This window comes from Atractosteus spatula, chromosome 10 (assembly GCF_055471065.1).
Source record: "Atractosteus spatula isolate fAtrSpa1 chromosome 10, fAtrSpa1.hap1, whole genome shotgun sequence".
NCBI lineage: Eukaryota > Metazoa > Chordata > Actinopteri > Semionotiformes > Lepisosteidae > Atractosteus > Atractosteus spatula.
Genome location: NC_142715.1, coordinates 13,992,513 through 14,017,306, shown reverse-complemented (window position 1 = coordinate 14,017,306; position 24,794 = coordinate 13,992,513). Strand labels below are relative to the sequence as shown.

At 40.5% G+C, this 24,794-nt stretch overlaps 3 non-coding genes across 3 annotated transcripts; all 3 read right to left on the bottom strand.

Annotated features, from left to right (window-relative positions):
* Positions 1 to 6,137: 6,137 nt before the first annotated feature.
* trnan-guu (transfer RNA asparagine (anticodon GUU)) lies at positions 6,138 to 6,211 on the bottom strand. The gene has a single exon. It is a non-coding gene; the product is annotated as a tRNA-Asn (tRNA).
* Positions 6,212 to 7,759: 1,548 nt separating this feature from the next.
* Positions 7,760 to 7,831, bottom strand: trnaw-cca (transfer RNA tryptophan (anticodon CCA)). Its single transcript has one exon. It is a non-coding gene; the product is annotated as a tRNA-Trp (tRNA).
* Positions 7,832 to 15,103: 7,272 nt separating this feature from the next.
* trnay-gua (transfer RNA tyrosine (anticodon GUA)) lies at positions 15,104 to 15,191 on the bottom strand. The gene is given in 2 exon segments: positions 15,104 to 15,139; positions 15,155 to 15,191. It is a non-coding gene; the product is annotated as a tRNA-Tyr (tRNA).
* Positions 15,192 to 24,794: the final 9,603 nt, after the last annotated feature.

The following is a 24,794-nucleotide window of genomic DNA, read 5'->3' as shown; positions in this document are numbered from 1 at the left end:
TGTTTTGCACATCGTCTGTTGTTGTTTTTTGCACACTGCCTGTTGTCTCTGTCTTTCTTTTGCTACACAATTGTACTGTTGTTGTTGTTGTTTTTTTCTCTTTGTACTACTTATGTCCGAGAGCTAGCTAAATAGCATTTCGTTATACCATATACCATGTATATGAGTGTAATGACAATAAACTTGAACTTGAACTTGAACAGACAGTTAAATGGGGATAATTTCGAAGTTGCAAATATGAGATACCATAGCGCGGTTTTTTTCACTCCCTGGCGAGACGGGCTTCCATAGTTATGTGTATTCTTGATATATCAGAAGGGGGCACTCTTCTCTTTATCGCACGTAGTCCCGAATACTGCGTATGGAGTTTGCGTGAGTGAGGTCAGTAACGAGCTTGATCAGACCCAAATCTACTGCTTTCATCCAAAACAGCCCTTCATTTGGGCTTTAACCACTTAACAACATTGACATATTTAGACAATGTCTGCCTGGAATTTCCTCCCCCTTAAACATATGTTATATCTCTGCAGCAGAACATAGCAGGAGCCTGGTTCAGGTCTTAAATTGAAGCTAGCCCTCTTGGCTTTGAGTGTGAATAGTTTAATTTCTTATATTTCTTAATGTGTCCACTCAGCAGACAAACATATGAAAAAAACCCCAAAAAAACAGCTGGCGAACATGTATTTTTGGTCTTCAGAGGTCAGATTTATCAACTATATGCATGTCAAGGGCCTGGGAATGATTTGAAAACCTCTAGGTAACTACTAGCTTGGATAAAAATCTGGGACAAATTGATCAATTAGAAAAAATTCTACATCATGTTTTGTGAAGACTGGACCTGGAATGACATTAATAATTAATAAAATATTGAAAATAAGAATAAAAACCATTGCAATTGCTATAAAAACCTTTAGACACTGCTAGAGAGCCTTTATCTGCTGTTATGCAATGAAAACAAAACCTCAGAGTTGCCTTCTGGTGTGGAAAAAAAGGAGCACTGATAAGAAACTGATAAAAAACTGATTGATTATCCCTTCTGAGTCAATGATTGACAGCTAAAAATGCAGCCTGAAGCTTCCAGAGGAAGTCTCACCCCCTAAGGCCTCTGAATGGCTTAAAATACAATGAATGACAGCGGTTTTTACCAATCAAATCGCCTTATTTCTGGCGCTCGTTCTTCAAACATTTATTAGTAATCAATAACGTTTACTAGTCTCTAGCTCTTGAGATAAACTAGTCTGGGTTATTTTGGATATATATCATGCTCCAGAATAAGGTAAAAACATGGGATATATATATATATTTGCTGTTTTTTGCTTTTGCGGTTTTGTTGGTAAAATGTATGATATTGACATGCTGGGCTGGCCAGGTGGCCGGGTGTTTTATTGGGATTCTGCTAGTTCATTAATTTATTGGTTTATTGCATAATAGTGTCATGTCTGTGGAAACAAACTTTATGGTTTTGCTGTGGTGATATTGGAGAATACGTGCATGTGAGAAAATTTGTGGAGCGGTTTCAAACAAACGTTGTTTATCTCGCGTTTATCTTAAAAATAAAAAGTGTCATCTGGGGAGACAGGAGTACCCCCCCGGTGACCTCGATACGGACTACCTCCACCTGTTACCCCTCACACTCAATGTTTCAGAAAAAGGGTTTTAATTTAAGCTTTGCCCAGCAGTGTTTGAGCAGAGAAAAGAAATAGAAGCGCTATTCGCGCCGGTCTAGCTCAGTAACCACTAACTCAAATAATCCACTAATAATAATAGCGAAAGAACCCCGGCTTTTGCTTAAAAAAAAACTATTGACATTGTGCGTCTCCAACACTGGCTGGAGACTCTGTGTATCCGGGCTCAGCGGTTATATAGAACAGGACTCGGCGAGCTGCAGGTGAAACTCATTGCTCTGCACTCCCAGTGCGGAATGTGCGTCTCCTCCCTCCAGACTCGTCACACCGCCTTCTACAGCGGGGAAAAAAAACAAACAAACTCCCCTCTACTGTCTTCATACATCCCTCTTAAATCCCAGAAACACAGAAACTCCGGGGCGTTTCTGTGAGTCAGTACTGGGTTTCTCTGTTCGAGGTTACAAGCAGAAACAATAAAAGCGCTGAAAGCAGGAAGTTATTTCTGCTCGTAGGCATAAACGTGTAAAAATGCATTTTCTGATTCATAAAACCTAATAAAATCCACGTACAGTAAGTCTCCCTTTTGTTCCCAATGCACATAACTGAATATAAACCAGTCAAGTTCAGGTAATTTTCTGCTGAATATGAATACACTAGTTCTGGCGCAGCTGTTACAACAAAGATACTTACGAACTATTTTTTCATACGAGCTATTGCCGTTTTTAAATTTAATATTTTTTCAATTCGCTAAATCACACGAAACACCAACAACACTCATCGTAAGCATCTGACCAATCACATTCCTGAATTTTAAAAGTATTTAGTATTTATTTTTAACTTGTTTTATTTAAAAAGAAAATTATACACCTGTTTTACATATTCTTGCCATTTTTGGCATATTGTAAGTGGATTGTAACTTCAAATTGATAATTCCTGATCTTTATAACTGTGTATCATTTCTTTTTACCTTGTTTTAATATGTTTTAATTATATTTGCATTTTATAGAACTTTTTTAATATATTGTGAGCATTTTAGCAAAATTTTTAAATAGGACTATCAATGCTCCTGACTTTTAAACCTGTATTTATTCTGACATTATTCTCTCCAACTGCAGATGAGGAGGGATGCATTTGATTTTTAAATTGGTTGATTTTGGGGGAAAATGTACATTAATTTCTTTGTACGTATCATCAGTGGGAAACTTGGCATTTTACTCTGACAGCACTTTGGCTGATTTGTTTAATGCGTTTTCCTATTAAACAGGAGATCTTGAGTTCAAATCCCAGTGTTGCCTTTCTTCCTGTCTTGTCTTATAGAATGTATCACTATGGATGATCACGTGTGGCTTGATTTTGTTAAATGCAAGTTTTCATTTTCTTTCTAGAACAACTTGCTTTTCATGAAATTCATACAGCTTGCGAAAGATGAAACACAGATCTTGCTTAGCAGTGCAAAACAAATATCACAGGCTGGCAAGAATAAAGTCTTTTTTTTACCAAAAGCTTGCAAATAGAGAAAAGGGATGCACGTGAGTCTCTGGGAGCTGTTAATTGAAAGGTTAGTGGTTCGAGCCCATTTCTCATTATTGGAGATAATTGGATTTCTTAGTAAAACCTTAACCCACTTGATATTTGCAGGAAATGCAGTTGTTTTGTGTGGCGAACTACAACAAGTAAACAATTGAGTACATTAGTCATTATCACTAGGAATGACCAGTCATGGCCAACATTCAAGGGAATCGTATTCAGCCATGGACTTTGACCTTCAAATGGCTGGCGGGAGAATTCATTTATACTCTCGTTGCACCCTTAGTTAAAATATTTAAAATTACAACACAGATTTGTTGGAGAACTTAAAAAGCAAAAAAGACAGTTGGACAGCATGATTATGTTAGGACTGTACATTTATATTTTAATACTTTTGTATATTTATATTAATTTTAATATACATGTAACCATAAATGCTGTTCTATATATATAAAGATTGTTGTATTTAATAATATTTTAGCGGAGGGCACAAGGGGGTTTATTATACCTTGCGAAACATCCAAGACAACTATAATAGAGGCTCATATTTTAATAAAATTTGCTTTAAAAGAAAACCAAAAGTTGTATGATATCATCCCTCAATATCGACGTTCAGTTGATGGATTTGAAGAAGCAACAGCGATAGGTAAGTACATTGATTTTGGACCCATGCTTGCATCTGAATAATCTTTCCTCCTGGAAAGAATTAAAAACAGGTCTGTTTTGAGTCTCATGATGATGCTATTCTGGATCTGAGAAAAACATGCAAATTTGTTTCCTATTTTTTTTAATTTTATCAGATTTTATCAGATGAATGCAGTCCATAAGTTCAAGTTTTTATATGATGACAGGACCTACACTTAGGGCTCAGTACCGATAACACTGCTGATATTGATGGAGTAGAAATAAGTGATGTATTGGCAGCTTTATCTGAGGCGAGAAGTCCTAGAACACCTACATAAATGTTAGGATTCAGAGGAAGAAATATTTTTCTACCTCACCCAATCCTATTGCATTAACGAGGCTGAAGTTGGCTGCTTATTCGCCAGCTTCTTATTCGCGTTTTTTGTTCCACCTTAAATGCTGCTGCTGTGATGTTATGCCGCCTTTCGCCTGTAGATGGCTCTCTATAGTCATTTTTAAAAATACTAATCCGAGTGGATTACTGCACATATCCTCAGTAAAGGGGAATATGTAAGTAATGATTATCCAAATTGCATTTTTGTATGAAACACATTTCAGAAAATCGAAAACCAATTTTCAAAACTCACAATAACACAAACTGGCATGTTAGACAACAAGTAAATAAGACAAAGGCAAAACGTGAATTCTCAAAGTCGCAAAATCTTGCATTTTGCAAGAAATGTTATTATAGCAGTTTTCAATTGGACATTTAGAACATGGCATATGACAATATATGGTTAACTGAGGATGAGCAAAGGGTGATGACACTTTCTGCTTATTGCTATGACCCTCCCTCCTGATTATAAAATCGTCTCACAATTCTGCCACTGAGGTGTGAGACACAATGTAACAGACTGTCAAAATCCTGAACTTCAGGAAATGTTGCTGTACCATTTTTAAAATATGACCCTCTGAACATGGCATGAGAGAATTCATTGGGAAAAGCTAATTGCTCTTTCTGTTGTATTGCGATGGCCCCAGTTTAGAAAAAAAAATCTCAGAATTCTGACAAAAGGTCTGAGACACAATGTAACAAATTATGAAAATCATGAAGTATAAGAAAATTTACTGTACCATTTTTTAAAATATGACCCTCTGAACATGGCATGTGAGGATTTATAGTCAACAAAATAGCACCCCTTCTGCTGATTTACTTTTTCCCTCCTTCCTCGTTACCAAAACATCTTAGTATTCCGACACTAAGGTAAGAGAGACAAAATCACTCATCACGAACATTTGTAATTACGACACTTCACTGTTGCATTTCTGCGTTGTGACATTCTGAACATGGCATGTTAAAGTATATAGAAAACCTAGATCAGAACAGGCTAAATGCAATTCAAAGTGATTTATATTTTTTTAATTCTTTCTAAATGATAAAATATGTTTTTCAGTGATTATGACACTTCGGTATTACATCAAATATGCTTCAATGCCAAAATAAATAATAATGGAAAAAATACCCACAGTGGACATTCATAGTTGTGATTATAGGAATGTTAAATATCAGGTGAGTAGCTGCGTCAGCATGCGTAGGCTGCAAAGGAAAAATTAAAGGATTATTCCATGCTGAAAAGAGAAGAAAGGAAACATAACGTGTTGGCCGTGGAGCCTTCTTCAGGTGTGAGAAAGACAGGGCAGTAAGCAAAGATAATTTTCTTTATCTTTACTTACTGCAGTTTATCTTTGATGACAACCAAAGACGTTAGGAAGTTTTACGGCTTACAGCTCCACATCAACTTCCTTTTATAATTAACCTCATCAGATCCCTCAACTCCTAACTCTTCCAATTTCTCACTTCAGAGAAGGATAAAAAACTCAATCATCCTCTACAGAGAAAAACCATCAACACCCCTACCACCTCCACCAATCCTAACCTTGTTGTTACTATACCCTCTGACCTTTCCCTTTCACCCCTTTGCATCCTCAGCTAACATATTTTAAAATTACAATAGACTGTATAGTATTTATGTTTAAAATTAAGGTAAATATGTCAAAATATCAAAATCCAACTGCACAGTGCTATCGTAACAATGCTTGTCAAGTTCTCAAACAAACCTGCATTGTATTTTTAAAATATTTCAGCAGAGGATTCAACTGGAGTATAAATGACGATTCGACGATAATTTTTCTTGGGTGAATATGGTTTTCTGGGGAGTTGCGATGTTGGGCATTATTGGACATTTCCCGGTTACCCTGACACGTGTTAAACACTCGCAGTTCCTGCAAATATTAAAATGGTTATGGTTTCGCTGAGAAATCCAATCGACTGAAGACAACGTTTACATCGCAAAAGAGCCCCGTCCCTGGGTGGACTCGAACCACCAACCTTTCGGTTAACAGCCGAACGCGCTAACCGATTGCGCCACAGAGACTGACTGCCGGGTTCTTTTCTCGAATCACACGTTTTTGGTTAAAAAAAATCTCTTACCGTTTATTTTGCCAACCGGTAATATTTCTTCTGCACTGATAACCAAGAATTGAATTTCATTTTTCGCAAGCTGTGTGAATTTCATCAAAAACAAGTTTTCCAGAAAGGAGATGAACACATGCATTTAACGAAATCAAGCCCTTTGTGAGTGCCCAAAATGGTACGTTCTGTACTACAAGATAGGAAGAAAGACACGGCTGGGATTTGAATCTCGGTTCTTTTGTTTAACAGAGAAGCGCTTTAACCAACTAAGCTACGGTGACAGGACAGCCATCACCTTTTACAGCCACTTGGACACACCGCTCTGAGACATCTGCGTTCAGTAAGCGCTGAACCTGCGCTCAGAGCAAATTGCCTCTTTTACATAGCAGCCCCGACACTGAGAAACGAAGAGAACTGGCTTTTATCTGGCATTTTTCATGTCCAATGCGTTTGACATCTCCCAAGGGCGACAGAGTTCTTTTGCGACACTATTTCTTCTTTTTTATTTCTGTACGCTTTGATAAAAAACGAGAAATCGTGCAAGGAAAAAATGTATTTTTTTCATAGAGAAAACGTGCACCAGGAAATGTTGTGTTGAGAAGAAGTGATTTAACATGATACGTGACCTAATTAATCGGAGCAATTGCTCACCCACCGAGGTTGGAGAGTCTGTTGGATGTGATAATTATACGGTGCTGTGGAAGAAAACAGTCTTTCTTTGAATTCTCAATCAATCGGAATTTCAATGCGAAATATAAACCCCTTGTCTGATTTAAAGAGGTTATATTTTAAAACTCATAAAAAATCAGAAAACACATGTTTCTCACTTTGAAATTTTAGACGGAGCGGTGCGTTACTAGTAGCGGCGCTGAGCACACTATGGGGGAATTCAGGTCATGTAAAATGCCAGCGGTTTAATAAACAACGCGTCTGATTTCGGATCATAAGATTGTAGGTTCGACTTCTACCTGGCTCGTGTAAATTTTATTCAAACTCCTCAGTAATACATGTATATTATGTGATGAACCGCACCTGAAAGCAAACGTTGGGTCTGTTTCCTTTGTTTTCCAGCATGAAGTAGCAAATCGTTACAAAAAGCACCTGCTAATGTCCAATAGCGGGTTTTTTTTCCAAATTACATTTTCAGGCTTCAGACACTTTTTAATAAAACAAAAGTGTCCGGAAACTCATTAACTTTCAGGTTTGCTTGAACCTGTACTAAAAAAAGTTATCTGAAACTTCCGGGATTCCATTTTCTGATGTAGCTGTCTCTAAAGTTGGACGTGATGTTAAGCAGATGTGAACTGTGCCTTTTCTCTTCAAAAAAAAAACAAAGTTCTTTTTTTCCCCTCCACTCCAATGCTGGAGACTGTAAGCCTGTGTGAGCTCCACACTGCGTGTCCTGTACTGCTCTATTTTGTTTAGATTATCTATGTGGTGTACAGATAGAACTCAACTGCATGGTGTGAATTCCGTGTTCAGGACCAGCAGAACCTGAAAAATTAACAGCTGACCTCGACGTGATTTGAACACGCAGCCTTCTAATCTGGAGTCAGACGCGCTACCGTTGCAACACGAGGTCACAACAGTCAGCGCCTTTGAATTCCCCAAAGGACACAAATCAGCTTCACAAAAAAAAAATCTCCTGTGAAGAGCGCCGCTCTTCCGAAGAGAGTCTCTTCATCCCAGACCACATTTTATTCTTCCTGCGCAGCTCTTGTGCAGATGTTGTTCTCAATTACAGATCCAGGAACACTGATTTTTTTCCTATTTTTTTTAAATTAAGTACCCCATGGTGCAACGGTAGCACGTCTGTCTCTAAATCCCCAAGTTCATTTTCAAAGTATATCGGAGTCAACTGATACTGATCAGGTTCTGCTGCTACTGAACCTGCAGTCTTCACCTTAAAGTTCAATTCCCCAAGCCTTTTGATATTATATGTCCATCCCTTCTCGTCAAAACTTGTATTTTCACAGGGTACCCTTCAGAAATCGCAGTATAGAATGAAAAAACTCCAGTAGATCTCGGCCGCTGTTGGTGATTTTCCTTTAAAAATAAATGAATCTCTGGAAATTTTACGGAGTCCCACAGGCCTTTTTTAGTGAGGGACAGCAGCGGCCACATCAGGAACTGCGTCCCCTTGTCCAATCCGGTAGGTGCCAGCCCCAGCAGAATGTACTGGTAACTGAGCACCGCACCCGTCCCCAGGAGTTGCATGGTGTTGTCCATTCTGCCTCACACCGCCTTGGCGAAGGGGCAGCTCCAGAACACGTGCTTCTGAGTCTCCTCGATGAAACACGTGTCCCGGGGGCAATGCGGGTTCCTGGTAAGCGAGTGTCTGTAGAGGACCTCTCTGGTGGCCAGTCTCTTGTGTACGGCCATCCAGTTGAGGTCCTTCAGTTGATTGTCCAGTTCTTTAGGCATATATATTGCATATATAGCTCACTGTGTATATAATGAAGAAGCAGAGGTTAGTTTCTCATCTGCGCGTTACAGAGCCTTACGCAACTCGTACTGTACCAACAGCTAGGGTTTGATCCCTGCACGGGCTGTTAGTTGAAAGGCCATTGTAAATGACGTGTAAGAGATTTATAGATACTGTAGATACTTTATTGATCCCGTGAGGGAAATTAATAAAGCTTATCCAGCTGGCTTTTATGTTTCACACTAAATTGCGATCTTGAAACCAAAATAATTAGAAATATGGAACACAACCGTTGTTCCCCAAGAAGGAAAGCTGTTTAACACTGACGTCACTCCTTTTTATTTAACCCAGATTGTGAAGACAACTCCGCCCTATCAAAGGAAAATGTTGCACAAAAGTTGGAAAGCACACTCTGAATCCATCTGTACTGTATATTTGATTTCTGCGATCCGTTCAAGGCTGCTTGGTGCTTCACAAGCAAGTCATTTCAGGGAAGAAACTGAGTTTAGAGAACTACTGGTGCATTTTCACTCATTGAATTTGATCTTTGTACTCTCTTTTCATTCTCAGCTATAATATTTCAAAATTACAGTTCGGATTTGTTGGAAAACTTCACAGGCATTATTAAGTTAGGACTGTACAATTGTATTTTAATATCTTGGTATATTTACCTTCATTTTAATATGGATGTAACCATAAATGTTGTACTTTTGTCGTACATTTTAACTGAGGACGCACGGCGACTATTATACCTTGTGATACATGCAAGACATCTGTAAACGAAGATGTAATTACAGTCAAATTGGCAATTAACAGAAAACCACAATTTGTATAATATTATTTCTCTATGTCGATGATCAGTTGAAGGATTTGAAGAAACTATATATTATTCCTCGATATCGATGATCAGTTGAAGGATTTGAAGAAACAGCAGCCATAGCAGGTGATTTTGGTTTTGAACCCATCTTTACACCTCAATAATCCATTTGTCCTCGAAAAAAGAAAAGACAGGCATGTTTTGAATCTCATAATGATCATATTCTCGATCCAAAGAAACATATAAATTTGATTCCTTCCGTAGTATTTTGGATTTTCTTACGAAGATCTCACGAAGTATTGCCAGGATCTATATTTAGCGTTCGGTAGCGATAACACTGCTGATATTGATTGAGTAGAAATCTATGATGTATTGACAACTTTATCTGAAGCGAGAAGTCCTAGAACGCTGCCTATGAAGTGTTAGGATTCATACCAAGATATACTTTTTGTTTTCAACCCAAAATGCTGCTTTTGCATTACACATTATATGAACATTACCAGTTTTGGTAGCTTCTCTGCACCATTTTTCAAAACTGAAACTAATTACAAAATTACTTAAGATCAACCATGACAAAAAATTATAAATCAGGACTAATATTAATATCAACTGATGTTACTACAGAAAAAAAGATTTAACTGAAATATTAATAAGACTATGCAAGCCTAAAAAGTAGAACAATTCAATTTATATAACTTTTTTTTTAGAAATGGGCTCACACACCGGAAGACACTAACATTTCTCTTCGTTAGAGTATGTGGATAACAGTTTAACCCAAAATGTTTGGAGTCCAGAGGGAGGACTCGCTCGCTGAATGATCTCTCAAGAAATCCCGGTGAGATTCAACAGGTGTTTTCTTCAACAGCCACTAAAAGTCTGATGACCTTCTCTGGATTTCCTGAATATGACGTAAAATTAGTTCAAATCATTTGGTAGTTAACAGAACGAAATGCTTTGGAGGTACATTTAAAACAGCAGAGCAACACTGTAGCACTTTGTGTGTGACTGAATTTAATTGTGTAAACCTGGCTCTCTATGAACACGAGCAAAGAGTTCTCACTCAACAGAAGATTGCGATGTGAGCACAACAATATAAGATATCTCAAGATGCCAGGGATTTCATACATGAAAAGCATGCACTCTACCACTGAGCTACACAAGACGGTAATGTGATATTAGAATTTCAGAGTTCTTGACGGATTCAGGCTCCTTCTCAGAGGTCCTTGCTCGCCAAATAACTTTGCATCTGAGGAAGAGTACCACGGAAAAAAAACAACTCAACAAGAGAGCGCGTTGGTTGCTCTTGCTCTTAATGCAAGGAGCTGTTTTTTTTTTCCTTGCAATAATCATTATTAACCAGAAACAGCAGCACAGGTAGGTCGCATTTGTGATTATGTCACTTCTCTGCATCAGCAATGTCAATAAAAGACTCTGAAAGTAGTAAAGCAAAACTGAACTCAAAATCATATTAGGAATTCTGAGCGATATCTCCATACAGGTAATCCAATAAGAACGTTGAAATATTTGAATATCATCTCTCTGTATATTGCGCTGCTTTTTACCCAGAGTAAAACTATTGGATTGAAGGAATGCTAACCGCTGGGTTAAAATGTATAGTTGTTATTTTGAGAAATCTGTAAACTCGTGATCTTATATGTTTTAAAAGACAGCACAGGAAAAAACGACAGTGCTGATTATTTTCCGGAGACGGAGCACTGATGACCTATCCGAGCTAATTGATAAAGCCAACCCAGTGGATACTCTAGCAGAACGTCAAAGAACATTCACCTTTGTATCCAAAGAAACCACAGGAACAACATCAGGAAGCACAATCAATTCCCCTTCTAAATCTTTCCTGTAAGGTATGCTATGTGAATTCATGAAGTTAATCCTCTGATCTCTTTTGATCACGAACAAAGTATTTCTGATGGAGCGCTATGTTCAAAGATTTAATAAGCTTTACCCCTGCCAACGATTCGGCGTGAAGAATTAAAAGTTTCACAGACAAAAGCAGCTCACCACCACAGCCAATATTAAATGTACTTGCCGGAACACTATCATGTGCACTGCCTCAAAAGTGATCTCGGCAGATGTTGTTCCCTACATAAAGCTGAACGTGCCAAAGAGAATTTCTGTTGAGAAAACAAAATATTTTTTCTGCCTTGATGTTAAGCTGACAGCCTGTCTTTTAGAAAGTCTATCTCTAAACACTTCCCGCAGCCTAACAAAAAGCGCTTTTACTGATCGTATTGCAGGTCTTAAAATACTAACATTTGGCAGCAGTGGGACTTGAACCCACATCCCCAGAGAAACTGGAGCCTAAATCCAGCACCTTAGACTGCTCGGCCACACTACCTTCCTCCATACCCCTCTTCCTCACATTGCTGGCTTGGACTGGGGGGCTTCAGCTCTTGTCGTCGGATCTAATGATATCATGACATGTGGAAGTGACTGCACCTTCATCTTCCGAGATGCTTTCAATAGCACAAACGCTACTTTCACCGGCACAAACATAGCAATAATGAAGATGGTGGGATTCATCCTTTGTGCTATTTGTAGGGGTGCAACTCTATGGCGATCTACTGACTTGAAGAGCAAAAATCAAAATCCTCTGCTACTACTGTTGCTTTTTTCATAGTTTCTTCAAATCCCTCATTTGAACGTCGATTTTGAAGGATATTGATGATAATACCACATAAATTGTGGTTTTCTTGCGATCGCCAATCTTATTCAAATACCAGCCTTTTTTACAGTTCCTTGCGTGTTTCACAAGGTATAATAGCCCCCCTCGCATCCACAGCTAACATATTTTAAAATGACAATAGATTATACAGCATGCATGTTAACATTTATATTAAAAATATATAAATAAAATAAAGTAAAGATACCAAATAACATACAGTGCTAACCCAATAATTCTTGTCAGGTTCTCCAACAAATCTGCGTTGTTATTTTAACATGTTTCAGCTGAGGGTGCAACAGGAGTATAAATGAATTTTCTCGCCAGCCATTCATAGACCAAATTCCATGAGTGAACATTATTTTCTCAGACGTTGCCGGCATTGGACTTTGCCGGTGGTATTGAATTATGTCCACAACTGTTGTAGTAGTTCCTTCTTGAAGTTCGACACGTGCAAAGCACTCTTAATATCATAGGTGTTAATGTTCGCTGAGTCTATTCGAGTCATGGTGTGTGTCCTTGCCTATCATTGGGAGACGGGTAGCTTTTTTACACTCAGATTCCAATCTTCAATGCTTTGTGTGAGAGCTTACATAACTTTCATTTTCTCACATTTTCTGACGACTGTTCCAAAGGGGCACCCTGTCAATTCCGAATACTTTTCAAAAATCTGCCTGCATGTTTGATTATTGTCATTTCATTTAGAAAAAGTTCAATATTGATCATAACTAAAGAAAATAATGATCACGAACAAAAAAGGGTCGAGTCGATCTTGAATCACAGCTGGGTGACACGGGCTTCTGTTCTGATATGGTTGTATGAGAAACAGGAGGAATCGCCAATCTCCTATAGAACATGAGTTGAATCAGGAGTGAGACATTTTGTATACTCGTGCATATGTCAACGCCTGACCTACATCATAAAACTAACATTAAGTTGTCAGAGACATTCATTTATATACAAACGAGACAGACCAAGTAATAATTTTACATTAGTTCAGGTGGGTAAACCTGAACTAACTAACTAATAAACCTATTAATAATTCTACATTAACGTGTCCTACAATGATCAGACTAATTGAAATGGTCTGATTCAGAGCCTGTGCAGTTCGTGCTAATTACAACAAGGACAGTTTTGATAATTTTCTGACGCGAGGCCTGACGCGTTATTCATTACGCCACTGACCCTGCTATTGTAGTGCTAAAAAAACACGTTTTCTACATTTATGTCTGTTTAAAAATCACTCTCTAAAAAAGACAAAGGGTTTGTGTGTCGCGCTAAAATTCCGCTTCATTTCCAATGCAAATAAAAACCGTTTTGTTCCAAGAAATCATAAATTTGTCACATCCTTCATACTATACTTCTCTCTTGTATTAGTAAAGCATTTTGGTTTAAACTGAACAATATATGAAAGGTTTCATCTATACACTTACACATACTAAGTATACGAATAAATACTCGGAAGAAGCCGCAGCTCAGGTATTAGAGAGATTTAAAATCGGATCGGAGGATTTAGAGTCCAGACTGCAAACCAACAGCTGACACAGGTCTTTTATAGAACCGTTTTGATTTCCTCTACTTTGTCCCCGTGACGTCATTGTCCTGCTCGCAGCCGAGCCCGAAACACGTCTGGTTTCTGTCGCTGGGCGCACACCCTGCGGTCCATGCGGGTCCTAATACCCCAGTACAATGACGGGGACACTAAACTGTAAACAGGTGCCGTCCTTCGGCTGAGACGTAAAATCGAGGTCCTGACTCTCTGTGATCATTCAGGAGAATGGTGGTGGTGGAGGGGAGTCCCCATTACCTGTAAAGCGCATTGAGTGGAGTATCCAGAACAGCGCTATATACGTGTAAGCAATAATGATTATTATTATAATGTAAAATGCAATAAAAAATAAAAAAAATCAAACTTTGATTCAAAATAGATTAATGTAAAGACTGAAAAAGCTAATGCTTTTTTCAGGGCTATATCTACTTTTTTTTTAAAAGCGAAGTCTGTCGCGATTGTGAAAGTTAGAGAATGTGTACCAGCGGGTGCCTTCATATCGCGAGCGTCAGTCTCGCCCGTAGCTGCGAGAAGGTTAAAAGCGCACAAGTGATCTGTCTTTCGTCAAAGTAATTGCCGGAGCAGTAAGACGCAGAGTACCATCCAGCAGCTGAAGATGATGTTCAGGGAAGAGCTAATTCTGTTTTTAGCACAGGGAGTGAGAATGAGCTCAGTCCGGCTCCCAGCACAATCCATCCTGGTTTGGTTACAGTGCGTCTGAGGCTCTTTGGATCGTAACGTAAAAAAAAACAATTGCTCACATCGTGTGACTTCCACGCCAGGAAGGAAAGGTATCACTTAAAAAAATCAGAACTGAAGATTTGGATCCTGGGCCTCAATTTTCTAAAACAGTCACAACGAGGGCTTTACACGCAGTGTGGGGTATTTTCCCCTTTTATATTTTTGCCACTTTATATCGAACCTGTTATACTCCCAGAAGTGCACAGTAGCTTGTACTTAATAAAAATGTACAATTCACCACTGGTATAAACAGATGTGTGCCGTGTTTGCCTTTGTAAGCATTTGTTTAAAAAATAAGTTCACAATACGATAAAAACACAGAAAGCACAAACTTTATAATACAACGATACAAAATCAATACCAAATCATTATGCCAATTAAGTACCTATCCTTTGAAAACAGAGAACACCTTTATATCTACAAAAAAACTTGACATTTGTATGTATTTTTGACTTACAAAGCAGACAGTGTACAGTAGTCCCTTAATTCAAAGATCAGATCTTGGCCAAAACAAGACAATCAGACGTGGGCTGAATTCGGAACAGGAACCTCTACTTCGTCGTTTATTGAGCTTTTGATCAATGTCTGATTGAAACAGATTCGCTTTTTTAACTCTTTGATTAAAGTACACAAAAAGCACCTTCCTCCGAGCCGGAATCGAACCAGCGACCTAAGGATTCCCCCTTGATTTCTCTACAGTCCTCCGCTCTACTAACTGAGCTATCGAAGGAATGTCAAACATTGCTTTCTGGCACATACTGCCCAATGTTGTGAAATGTTCCGGGTGATTTAAATCCCAATTCGACATCAAGTTTCCAACTTGTTTCCTTAGTATTGTTTACCTTGAATTTAAGCCACGAACCAGGATTCTACTGTATAAACTTCCAGGGATATTACAAAATGTTTGATGGGGCATCAATCATTCCAGGCGGAAATTGACTCCTTTTTTTTTTCTCGAGGGATCATATTAAACATTTCATTAGTATCGAGAGGAGGATCACCATGAGACACAAAACAAACAGTTTCTTTCTGTCTTTATTAGAAAGTAGCGTTTGTGCTACATTAATAATATTTTCGTGGAAATAAAGAAGTTGTAAATTTTAAAATTTATATTTGAATCGAAATGTGGTTTTGAGTTAAATATTAGCGTGTTCATGTAATTAGTTTGTGTTTGTCATTACTATATATATATATTGCCATGTTACTAGAATTTGTAACTGAAGTTTACTAGTTGTGTTTTTTATGATGATTAGACATTTGTTGATTACAATATTGTATATAATCTATAATTTGAACTACATATTTTTCAGGTGTGAATAATTGTATATTTTAAGAATAAATTTCTAAAACAAATCATTGGCTTTATTTACTAGTTTCTACACCTATAAAAATCTTTCTTTGATGTATAATAGACCTTTAACTATATATGTATAATAGTCCTCTAAATTCAGCCGTATAATAGAACTCCAACCATTTATGTATAATAAACATATAATCATAGATGTCTAATTGACGTATAACGATATACGTATATTAGAATTTCATTCTAGACCAGTTACGGAGCACATTTACACGTCTAAGGTATGCGTTTGATAGTCGTATATTCTACATCTTTTGCCCACTGGGATGTGCCGATTTTAACTTAGCAAACCAAGATACACATTTTCTAATGAAGCCTTAATTAAAAGACAGTTTGTTTCTCGAAAGAGTGTTATGTAAAAAAAGAGAAAAACGAAAATATATGGATGACAATCTTTCAAAGCTGAAGATTTTACTTTTGAAAAACTGACATTTTATGTATGCAGATGCATTCGCTTATTTTAGAACTTTGCTGTACTTCCTGAATCATTTTCAGTGTTAAAAAGTGGGTGTAGATTATTCTTTCACGCTAGGACGCGAGTGTGTACAAGTGTTTGATTTTCGTTTCACTGATTCTCATTGAAGATTTGGGAATTAACGACGAAAGAATCATTTGCCTCGGAAAGCAAAAGGTTTGCTTCTCAGCGATATTGAAGACACACCCATGTAGAGCAGCGTGTGATGATTTGTACTATAAAAGACCAAGTGCTCAAAGTGACGTCTGCGATTACCGTTTAGACTTTTCATCTTGGGCGCACTTTTAGAAAGCAAAGATAGAGCAGTTTTGTTGAATCACTCTACAGCCGCTGTCAGCAGAGTGGCGCAGCGGAAGCGTGCTGGGCCCATAACCCAGAGGTCGATGGATCGAAACCATCCTCTGCTATGTACAGTTTATGCACGATTGATAAGCACATCATCAGTTTAATGAAGTGCATTAAAACTGATTTTTTCTCTCGTGTGTATGCAAGCTTCACACTTACGGTACTCTTTCATCTTTACCAATAGCAGATGCCCAAATGTATCTTTGGTTGTTCTGCGATCCTTCATAGTTTCCTCAATTCCTTCAAATGAACATCCATATCAAAGCAATTATGTATATATATTACAATTAAGGTACATATTAAAAAATATCAACGCACATTTGTATAATGGTCATTTAATAATGATTGTCAAGGATTGTCAAGATCTCCAACAAATCTGTGTTCTAATTTTAAAATACTTTTGCTAAGGATACAACGGGTGTATAAATGAATTCTCCCAACAGACAGTTAAAGAAAAATTCCACACCTGAAAATGGTTTTCTTGGACATTGACTTAGGTACTTAATTGTTTACTTGTTTTAGTTCCACACGAGTAAAACACGAAGATTTCCTGCAACATTCAAGAGGGTTTGCGAAGAAATCCCTTCAATTTTTAGTGGAGATTATGTTTACATCAACACAATCTGAAGCGCGTCCCTGAGTGTGTTTGACCCACCAGCCCTTTGTATAACAGCTGCACAGGGAAACATTCCAGTTGCTTTTCACAACTCACATGTTTGTAGTTAAAGAAAATAAAATACTGTCATTTTCCTGCCAGCTGGCAGTATTTCTGGTGCACTGACCAAGAGTAACCAAGAACTTCATTTAATCTTTCGCAGGCTGTAATCTACAGAAAAGGGAGTGAATACATGTATTAATTTATCTTTTAGAAGTTGTATGAATTTCTTGAAGTTCAGAAACAACTTGTTCCAGAAAAGAAATGAACACTTGCTTCAAAGTAAATCAAGACGTATGTCTCTCTCGCTGTGTGTGCTCTTATCTGTCCATCTCTCTCTCCTCTTCTCTCACTCTGGCAGTCTGTGCAGAGTATCTGAAGGGGATGTAACACCACTTGGCAAAGAATAAAAATTCTCAGAGGCAGAATAAAAAATCATTATTCTCTTCTCAGTCAGATTCACAGCTCAGACTCACACTCAGACAGAAGCTCAACGCCGTACTGCTCTCTATCCTCACAATCCAGAACCAGAAGATATTCAGACAATCAGTGCTGCTACATGAACAATATCAGACAGATCAGCCTGGACTCAAGTCACATCTCCCCCTTTTCTCCTTTCTCCCAGCCCTCTTAGAGACATAAAAGAGCTCCTGGTTCTCCTCTCTGTGAACTGGGCTCAGGGGTCACTGATCTGGCAGTTGTGGGCTCTGTTCCAGATCGGAAGCAAGAAGGTTCTATTAACCCTTTCCAGGACTTCCAGCCCTTCAGTATTACTTTCTTTACTGTATATCAGGCTCCAAACATGTTTTTTAAGTGTTTTATAACACAAGTGAGTGTGGAATTATCTTTGTATTTATGTTATAAACACCAGTATTGACACTCTGATCAGTATATTGATTATTAGTAGCCAAAGGCCGATGGTCGTGACTACAATAGTGACCAGTTGACCAGTCTGTAGCCCTGAGCAGTGGGACTCAGATCACACAGAAGAAGACCTGTTTGTGTGTGATTCTACACCAGCCCTGGGATTCAGCTGCTCTCACAAGTGTCTCACAGACAGTCTTATAAATGTACAATTAGATGAAGTCTTGTAACAGTTATACAGTTAATTTAAATCATCAGACTACCTATAGAGCTGAGAGCTGGGTGGAAATAAAACCAGGATACACGTTTTAACCTCCAGGAACATGAGTCTGATCCTCCTGGCTTCTATACTCTGATGATTCATGTAAAACCCTTGAAAGCGCTTATTTCAAGGACTCGTGCTCGTTCTCTACTGCTCCACACGGGTACACTTTGTAACACATTAATCTGTGAAGTAAACGCTTTTCTTTTTGCAACATTTCGAGTACCTCTGGCATTCATGAAAAAGACACTCAAAAGCAGCAGAGACGCGCTCTGCTCTGTCAGAATAAGCGCTGTGACGTTACAGACACCAGCCAGAGCGCCGGGATCAGAGAGAGAGAGACCGCGGGAGGTGCACGGAGTGCACGGAGAACAGTTATTGATCACTTATCTATCGACAACCGATTATTTAAACTGAAGAACCGTAGAAAAATCGATTAACTTCACCAATTGGTGAGTACTGATTCATTTCTTGACCCTGTTTAAGTATCTAGAAAACAGTTAATAAAGACTGTATCGACCAATTACCATAGTGCATTTAGGGTTAATAATGTTCAATCCGAAATTAAACAATGATTATTCATATTATTATTTAGGTAACTGTATCCTAGAGCTAGAAAATGATATTTCAAGTTCATAAATGTATGTAAGTAACAGTTTAAATGCATTTTTCCAGTGTTTATAAATCATAAGAATGGTAATATCGGCAACAGGCGCCCCGTCACTCCTCGCGTATAAGTGTCTCGCATTTGTCACAGAGAGCGGTGTGACGTCACGGGTAGCAACTAATACTAATATCAGTGTCTTCATGTTAATATTAGTGAGATTACAACTGGAAGTTTTAATGCTAGTGTTCATGTGAGTATTAATGACAGTGGCACTACTGATTGTTTTAGTTTTAATGTTCATATTCATGTTAATATTAATTATAATTATAGTGTTACTGTTGAAGTATAAGTAGTATTTATATTTGTGTTAGTTATCGTGTATCTGTAGATAAGTGTGTTTGTGGTATCTGTGCGTGTGTGGGTGCGTGTCTGGAAGTGTGTGGTGTCTCTGTGTGTGTGGGCTGTGTGTCTGTGGGTATGTGTCTGTGAGCTTGTTGTGTCTGTTAGTGTGTGAGCGTGTGGGGTCTCTGAGTGTTTGGTGTCTATGAGTGTGTGTCTTTGAGTATGTGTAGTGTCTATTTGTTTCTGTTGTACCGGCGAGGCTTAATAATAAGGCAGAATTAAGTGTTTCTGAGCTTCCCAAATGAGGCCCCATTTCTCTGTTCATCTCTGTGGAGCAGCCACAGAGAGACCATTAGTGCAGGGTGATTTAAGGTTTCCTAGGACAGCTCCCAAAGGGGGATGCACTTAGCTAAGTCTGGCTATCATGATCAATGGTCATCCACTGGCGCCTATCAGTCTAGGGAGTGCCGGATGGACATCTGGACTGCATTACTAAGTGTCAGGACTAAGTGACTCATATCTCACTGTGATCAACCAATCAGGGACTGGTAGGGCCGAGTAACCCACGTGGGACTCTGATGCCCATGGAACTTTCAGCCAATCAATGAGCTGAAGTTCCTCCAGGTAAAAACAGGCAACACAGAGAAGGGGAGATTCAGTGAGATTCAACAAGATTCAGATTCGGGAGATTCAGTAAGATTCGGGAGATTCAGTAAGATTCTGGAGAGGATTCTGTGGACTGTTCTAAAGGGAATTCAAAGGAGAATTCCAGGGCAGGACGGCCCAGGAGCAGAGAAGGCTCCCAAGGGCAGGACATTCTCGCAGCGCGCCTCCTGACCATCCTGAGACTCAGCCCGGACAACCACGGAACGGCCAGTGTGTCCGAGGGCCAGAACTTTCCTTTGTTCTAAGAGTCTAGAGTGGAGGTTGCCAGAGAGTAACCAGCAGCAGGCCTCGTGAACAGGTCAGAACTGTGGACAGCTGAATCACCATTCAGAACTAGCTCTTCATCAGGAACGAACCAGTCCTCTTCCTGACTTGCTGGGACCCACAGTCATCTTTTCTCCTGTGCACAAACTTTGCTAGTTAAAGCCAACACTAACTAGCCGGTCAGTGAGCATCTGCAGCGCACCGTCGCAAGCCGCACAGCACAGCCTGGCACCGAGCCAGACAGCGCGGATTGGACAGCAACAGCCTGCAACTGTTTCTTTGTGCCCGCAGGAGATCTGAATCCCCAGAAATTGGATGAGTATTCAACTTCAATGCATTACAGCTCGAGAATTCAATTGTTATCCCAACCAGTTGATATCAGTTTAATTCCTAAGAGTTATGTACTTGTTTTGAGTATCTAATGTAGAAGTTGTAACCAAGTTCACTTTACGAAACGGTCTTAATGAATGATATACTGAACGTATGTCCTCTTGATATGTGTAACACTTCGTAACTGATTGAATATATATCTTTTGTATTCTGATAACCCTCTCGATAAGATCTGTTAGGTTTAAGGCATACTCTATGTATTAATAAATGTATCCTCGTGTATTAGTACCTGTGTGTGTGCGTTGTTTGAGTTATGTCGCATGGTTGGATTCTAAAGCCATCAAAAGAATCAACTTTGTGATTTACTGCTACAATTGATAATTGTCTCAGTAAATGCCCAAACCCTACAGAACTGGTGCCTTCAGAGAGCCACTATGATTACATATTTGGCGTCCCTGAACGGCTATGAAACACTACATTTATGGCGTCCCTGGGTGGGCGTGGCAAGACTGAAATGAATCAACCAAGCGGAATAATTCAATATAAAACGCTGCGGGTTTCATTCACGATAATACAGTGTGCTGAAAGCCGAAAGAAAAAGTTCCCCTTGCTCTTTAAGCTGTGCTTGATTGTTTTGTGATCTTTTGCAATCTACCGGTTTGATTGCATACTTGATCTTAAACTGTGATTTCGTACTTAAAAGTAATACTCTTTAAGTTAAACGATGGTTGCTAAAAGGTCTGAATTCGAGTCGCTATTAAGCACTCTCTCTAGCAGCGACAAGTCTGACCACGATCTCCGTCATATCTCCGTCAGCGGAGAAGCTAGGAGAATAAACCTCCATTCTCTGAGAGAGCTAGCGAAGGACATAGAGAGATTTGACCCCGCAGTGTCAGAGAATAATATCGAGAGTTATATTCAAGACCTCAGGTATAACCTGCAGTACCTGCCAAACGCCACAGAACAGGAGAAAGTGTTTCTGGTCAGGAAAACTACCAGCAGAGCTTTACATGAGTGGATGGCTAGGCAGATGAAAGAAGTCTGTAATGACTTTGAACAGCTTTGTCATGCACTTATCGAAGAATACAGTGCGTTTATTGACCCGACTGCCGCGATAGCCGCCGCCCTTAACATTAAGCACGAGAGAGCAGAGTCCCCTCGCGAATATTACGAGAGACTTAGACGAACTTATTTTGCAGGGCGAAATGATGAGGGTTGCGAAGAGAACACACATTTCAAGGGTTTATTCATTGCGAATCTCCACCCATCAGGCAGAAAGATGATCTTAATGCATACAGATGCACAGACCATGAAAATGACTGATATTAAGAGATTCGTGCAGAAAGCCTGGGAGTATGATGTCCAAAGTCGCTCTGAGTAAAAAGCTGCTAAAGCGACCGTGTTCGCCGTCAGAGCCAGCAGGGTTAATTCCCTCCTGCTCGAAGGAGCACAGGCTCCTGAGCTGGCTAAGCCCCGTTCCAAAGCATGCACACAGGACCGCACCCAGCGTCCTAAGTGCCATGAGAACACCGGGGGAGGAAAAGGGCTAGATAAAGCTGAACAAAAGGATTCAGTAGCCACCCGCCTGGCCAGGCTTGAACAAGCTTTATTAGGACAGGGACAACCGCTCCCCAAGGCTGCCGGAAGCGTGAATGAGCTGATACTCTCCACTGGAGGAGGCGGAGACCCGCCCCCTCCCACTCCCTCAGTCTATCTGATTGAGCGGAAGGGTTCCTGCCTGGATGAGGCCAGCCACTCCCAAGTGAGTGCTGACTCCACCCCTGAAGTCACAGAGCAGGCAGTAAAACACAGAGGAAAAGCAGGAAGCTTTTACCTCAAGACTGCCATGGGAGATGTCTTACCCAGTGAGACACTGATTGACACTGAGGTTGAAAGGTGTTTGATGTCACACGGCAAGCTCAAACGGGTTGAAAAAGAAAAGGGCATGCGACTCAGAGTGGAACCTTTGGTGGATCACCAGAAAGGCAAAGTGTGGAAACAGGTCAAGGCTCCTAAGCCTTCTGTACAGAAGGAAAGGGGGGCCAAGAGGCAGACTGTGCTCACACAGTGCCCACCGAACACAGAAGCCTATGTGGAGATTCCTTCTGTTCCCTCTGGACAAGAAATAAAAATATTTTCTTGTTCCCCGGATATACAGGGAAGTCGTGTCCCGGCTGAGGTCACAACAGCCTCCCTGCCACAGGAGCGGTGCTCCAAGCAGCCGCCTGATCCACCAGGTAAAGCACACCCCTTTTACATCCCTAAAGAGGAGCAGATCTCCCCACCTGGCGATGAAAAGGAGCTTTCCCTGTGCACCCTGGCACCCAAGAGGGGTCAGGAACACCACCCTGCAGTGGTGGAAGGGATCCAGATGGCAGGAGAGCAGGTTGGTGATGTAGCCCTCACCCTTAGCCCTGACAGGTCCTCTATTAGTGAGGATCTGCTTGAGCAGCTGTCACAGGGCCACCACCAGGTGCCCCTGGTGCAACATTCACAGGTTAGACAGGAGGTCCAGCTGGACGCTGAGACTACTGCGCTGTGGACACACCTGATCCCAGATGCCGATTCCCTCTGCTGTGACCCAGGGAACCTGCAGTCAGGTAACATTATTTCTCACAACTACCAGGTAGTGAGTGAGACTGACCTGATTGTTCCTGCCTCAACGGCAGGGTTTCCAACACACCCAGTCCCCCAGAAGGGACAGGGAATGAAAGCCGAGCTGGTTTTCTTACAGCCACCAGCTCAGTCTGTCAGTCTGAGTCTGACCAACAGTGGTTCACCCAGACTGGAGCTGGATGGTCAAGCCACCCGCCTGTCAGTGCAGGACATCGCAAAGAGGGGTGTCAGAATCCCCGCCTGCACTGACATGGGCCTGGTGGGTGATAGCGAGTTCGAAGACAGTGAACTAGCTATCCCAGTGCTGGGGCAGCTCCCTGAACCCCTAGCGAGGGAAGGGGGGAGCGAGCAGGTGTCCTACACCCACGCCCAGCGAACGATTGTAAACATGCCGATAGAGGGATTCCTCAATCAGGAAGTGTGCAGGGTGGACCTGAACAGTGAGAATGGGGTAACAATCCCAGATCACTCAGGTGCTCCAGATGACCACTCAGCCGAGGGTCAGGCATGCTCCACCGCTGCACCGCCCCCTGCAGGGTTCCTAGAGCACAGGCATGAACAAATCGAAAAAGCAGATGCCCTGGAAAAGGAGGAGCAGCATCAGCAGCTGCGTCAGATCTCCCCAGATTTCCAGGATGTTGGTGCCCAAGATGCCACATGGCATACTGAGAAAGACACCATGTACACGCTGCGCCAGCTTAGAAAGGCAACAGTCACTCAGAAGGAGATGACTGAGATCAGCCACCCGAAAAGACTTTTGGGAAGACTGATTGCTGCCGCCACTGTTGCACGTTTGCTTTTTCTGGTAGGTTTGTGTGCTACTGGCACTCTCACCCTGACTGCCCCAAGAAGGCAGGTGTCAGAGATGCCAGAGGGTAGTGACAGACTGTATCGACAGCAGCAAAAGTTGGAAAGCTTAGGGAAAACCCTACAGGCAACTTCCTATGCAACAGGGTTAAACCTTATTCCCCAACCAGTGGACATGATTGTTGGTGTTATACAGTGGGTTTATGCTTGTGTGCAACAGGCCAGAATGTTGACACAAGACCTGTTAAGGGAGTTTAGTGCCACTGTAGCCAGTCTAACCACGGCACAAATCCCAACCCACTCGATTCCACTCTTCTCAGTAGAGGAGTATGTGACATTAACCCCATCGCTCATAGCTCACCCAGAAGGCAATCCAAGATTGAATTCGGTTCCAAATCTTGAGATGGGTATGGCTACCAAAGCTATCCATTGGCTGTGTCTAAACGATTCACCAATGAAGGGTGTAAAGCTACTAATGGGCAGAGGGAGGTTAATGAACCCCATGAAGAGCAGGTGGGAAGTAAATGGCTGGTTAGCACACCACATTTAACTGTCACCATGACTTGTGACAGGCATGATACAGCTACCGCAATGCAGCTACCTAATCAAAACAGTTTTCCTGCAAGTTCCCGAGGAGGCCACAGTGTTCTTGAACTTAATACTGTACGGTCTGGAACCAGACAATATAAGACCAAACTTGAGGTCTTGGATGCCTTCAGGTGCCACACTATTGAATTGGA